This window comes from Trichechus manatus, unplaced genomic scaffold, assembly GCF_000243295.1.
Source record: "Trichechus manatus latirostris isolate Lorelei unplaced genomic scaffold, TriManLat1.0 scaffold00002, whole genome shotgun sequence".
In the NCBI taxonomy this organism is placed as follows: Eukaryota; Metazoa; Chordata; class Mammalia; order Sirenia; family Trichechidae; genus Trichechus; species Trichechus manatus.
In genome coordinates, this window is record NW_004443938.1 from 34,027,014 (window position 1) to 34,031,621 (window position 4,608).

Genomic DNA, 4,608 nt, shown 5'->3' on the forward strand with positions numbered 1-4,608 from the left:
TGGGGGCTGCAGTTGTCAATAGTGCAGCCATGTTTAAATGGCATATATCACTACAATTTTGATTCATAGTGACCCTATAAGACAGAGTAGAACTGCCCCATACAGTTTTCAAGGAGTGGCCAGTGGATTCAAACAGCCAGCCTTTTGATTAGCAGCCGAGCTCTTAACCACTTCGCCACCAGGGCTATCTCTCTGTCTCTCCCTCTATGTAGATATACAGATACAGTTACCAACCAAAAAGGTCAACATTTCAAATCCACCTTGGAAACTGTGGGGCAATTCTATTGTGCCCTACAGAGTCACTGTGAGTTGAAATCCATTCCCCAGCAACAGGTTTAAGAACAACAACATGAAACTTGTGAGCAGAGCACTCTTGAATGGTGGGTTGATAAGAAATATAAAAGATGGAAGATATGATCCCTGTTTTTGGATAACTTAAAATATATTTGGGGAAATAGAATGTTATCCATGAGGTGACAAGACAGTGGAAAGACACCCTGTATATAATCAAGTACTTGATGGTATGATGCAGCAAGTGGCTTTCAGATTTTTTTTGAGGGTGACTTTCATCCACGATAACAAATGCACTTTATTTTGTGACTCAGTATATATATATATATACATCATCCATTGCTGTCAAGTCAATTCCAACTCCTAGCAACCCTACAGGACAGAGTAAAACTGTACCATAGGATTTCCAAGGCTATAAATCTTTAAGGAAGCCAACTGCCGCATCTTTCTCCCGAGGAGTAGCTGGTGGGTTCGAATCGCTGACCTTTTGGTTAGCAACTGAGTGCTTTAACCACTGTGCCACCAGGGCTCCTTATGTTGTTGTTAATTGCCATCAAGTCAGTTATAACTCAGGGCGACTCCATGTGTGCAGAGTAGAATTGTTCCATGGGATTTTCAAGGCTGTGACCTTTCACCAGGCCTGTCATCTGAGGCATCTCTGGGTGGACTCAAACCACCAACCTTTCAGCTAGTAGTCCACTGCTTAACTTTTGCAACAGTCAGGGACTCCTAACATATGCAAAAACAAACAAATGAAACTCAAAGACCTTGCTATCTCATTGGGGTAACAAAACAAAACACATAAAATGAATCAAAATTAATCAATTACAAATCTGAAAATAAAGGGTGGAGGGGGGAAAGACAGGTTGGTCATATTTTGTTTTGTCTTGTTTCCTTCTCCTTTGAATTGTCAAAGAAGGCTTCCCAAGAAGGATGACCTGTAGTCACAAAGGCCAGCCTTTTAAAAAGACACGACAGAAAGAATAAGTATGGAGCACACAGAGAAGAGAGAGGAAGCCATAGAGTCTTTGGTGTCTGCTGGGTAGAGGTGGATACAATCAGATCACAATGGGTCTAGTAAAACAGTGGACACAGAGCTGGTCATAGCCCAAACCTTGATCACTGGCAAAGAAGGTAGAACTCACCACCCTCTCCCTACTTACCTTTCTTGAGTTATTTTTTCCTGACAGTACTTAATTACTGTACTAGATGTTTTATTTTTATTACTGTACTATGTATTTTATTTTTATGTTTATTTATTTTGTTTATTGTTTTTCCCACTAGAATATAAATTTCAAGAAGGCAAATATTTGTCTTTTGAATTCTCAGTGTCTAGAACAGTGTCTGGCATATTTGCCTGGCTCAATACGTATTTGTGCAATATAAGAACATATAGAGGAATAGCTAAAAGGAATAATCCAAACTAAACCTCAGGAAAAAAAGGAGCCTTCGGAGGCCACATAACTGTGTTCTTGGCAGACATAACACCTTCCTCCATTGCTAGCGGAATATTTAAACCAGTAGGAAGTTGCTCTCTTGAGGCTTACTTTGTGTGACAAGGAGCCATATGACAGACAGCAATATCCCCTTTAGTAGTTGCAGTGGCCATGAAATTATCAATTTCTACATCTTGTATTTCTGGTGTCTTCTCTGGAGGGGACAGTGAAAATTCAAAGACTTTTATCACCTAGATTTCGTCTTCAAGATCCCCTGTTTCTTCCAATTTAATCTATATTTTTCTATGCCGCCATTCAAAAGCATGATTTAACTACCATGCATTAGTCCTAGTCTGTCTGAAATGTTTGACTTAGATAATACAGCAGTGCCCTTCTCTAAATGTCTCTTTTAATGCTGTATTAATTATATACCGCTGTCTAACAAATTATCCCAGAATTTAGCAGCTTCATAAAATATATATTAATTTTATCACAGTTTCTGTGAATCAGGAATCTAGGCATTGGCCTAGCTGGGTCTTCTGGCTTCAGAATCTCTCACAAGGCTGCAACCGAGGTCCCAGAGCTGTAGTTATCTCAAGGCTCAACTAAGGGAGTATTCACTTCCAAGAACTTGCATAGTTGTTGATTTTGCATAGTTGTTGGCAGGACTCATTTCCTTGCCACGTGAGCTTCCGCATAGGGCTGTCACAACATGGCAGCTGGCTTCATTGGTGTGTCCGAGTAAGAAAGCAAGAGAGAGTAAAGAAGGCAGCAGCTAGTCTTTTATTTAAATCAAATCTCAAAAGTAACACACACCACCTATTTATTAGAAGCAAGTCACTGGGCTCAGTCCACACTTAAGAGGAAGGGATTACACAAGGGCGTGAATACCAGGAGGCAAAGGGTCATTGAAAATCGTCTTAGAAGCTGCCTACCACAAACATATTAACATACTACTTGCAATCTATTATGGATTGAATTGTGTCCCCCCAAAAGATATGTTGAAGTCTTAATCCCTCCACCTGTGAATATGACCTTCTTTGAGGAAATAGGGTTTTTCTTTGCAGATACTATCAGTTAACAAAGGCACACGAGAATAGGATGGGTCCTAATACTAATCCCTTCTGAGTGGCTCTTTTAAAAGAGACGAGCAGAGAGGGGAAGAGAGTCACACACAGGGGGAAGACAGCATCTGAGGATCCCTCTAAAAGCCAAGGAATGCCAAGAAATGCCCAGGGCTGACACAAACTGAAAGAGACAAGGAAGGATCTTCCCCTAGAGCTAACAGAGGGCATAGCCTGCCATCAACCTGAATTCAGAGATCTAACCTTCAGAACTGTGATATAATACATTTCTGTTCTTTAAAGCCACCTACTTTGTAGAATTTTGTTACGGCAATCCTAGGAAACTAAGACACAAATTCTAATTCTTAAGGGCTTCAAGGTTATTTTATAAGGTAAGAACTTATTCTGGTTCCTCCCTTCTAAATCACTGTTAAGTAATGACAGTCTCTGATGATGAAATTTCATCAATTTAAAATAATTTTTGCAAAGCAATCTTTGTTTAAACAGTTTCAATCCTCTGTATTTAAAACGCCATAGACTTTTAGAACGAGCACAATCAGTGTAGCACATTAGATCTCAGGATCTCCCTCAAGGATGCCTAGTTTCTTTAAGTGCTTAAGCCCTTGCTATTTCTGTTTCTGAAGTTAATTTTGATTGTTCTTGAATAGAAATCTCTTTCAAGATTCCTTTTCCTCCTTTTTTCCCCTTTACAGCAAGTTCTACCAAGATTATTCTGAGGAACACTGGTATTTTTATAAGTGCACTATGTTAATTTTTTTTTTTTTCTTTTTTACAGCAACATGTGGAAGAGGATTGGCATGGCAGCACTTGTGAGGGTGCCTTGTTGGAGAGGAGGGCTTGGCCAGCAAACAAACGTAGAAGGTGGGCATTATTTGCATAAAAATATGGTATATATGATGTGTTTCTATTTCTGTGGTCAAATAGGTCTAGAAAACACTGTATACTTTGTGAGTCACAATACACACTAGCATATTAAAGGCCCTAAGAATTCCAGCTTACTCACAACTCAGAATTCCCCAAATTTATACAACCTATAAATCCCTTAGCATGTAATATCCATTAACATCCGGTGAAACTCGGGCTTTGCTAAATACTTTTTAAAAAACAGTGCCTTAGAGCAAGCAATACTTACTTCTAGCATCAAGTGAGTTATACAGTGGTGAAAATTCAAGTGAAAAGATAGACAATAGGTCCCTCTGGTAAACAACCAGTCCCTTAGAAAGCATCTTGGGAAATATCTTTAAAACTCTGTTAACTTCAACTGTTATAATAATACAAATGCATTAAGTACTAACTCTAAATGAGGTAAAACAGCTGCACATTCATGATACTGCTTCCATCTTCAGAAACTTCAATTGTGCTGTCATTGTTATGTCGAAGAACACAAATTAGCCTCAACAACTTAGCCAGGAACACTTTTTAAAAAATGGAAAGATATCTTTACCAATATTACAGTCAGAAGACACCTTTATCAATATCACAACCAGAATCAACTTCCAACTTTTGTTCATAACCTTTGATGTAATAGATACTATAGAATTTAGAAATATATTGTCTTCTTCTCTCTGAATATGATAGTTTTGCCTTTACCATCACATGAATGATGAATTTCACCTTTAGTCCAGTAATAAAGATTGCTATGTCTATTTCTGGAGTCCCTTGATAGTGCAAGTAATGTTCTCAGCTGCTAACCAGAAGGTTGGAGGTTCAAGTCCTTCCAGAACTGTCTTGAAATAAAGGCTAGCTGATCTACTTCTCAAAAATCGGCTATTGAAAATCCTGTGGAGCACAGTTCC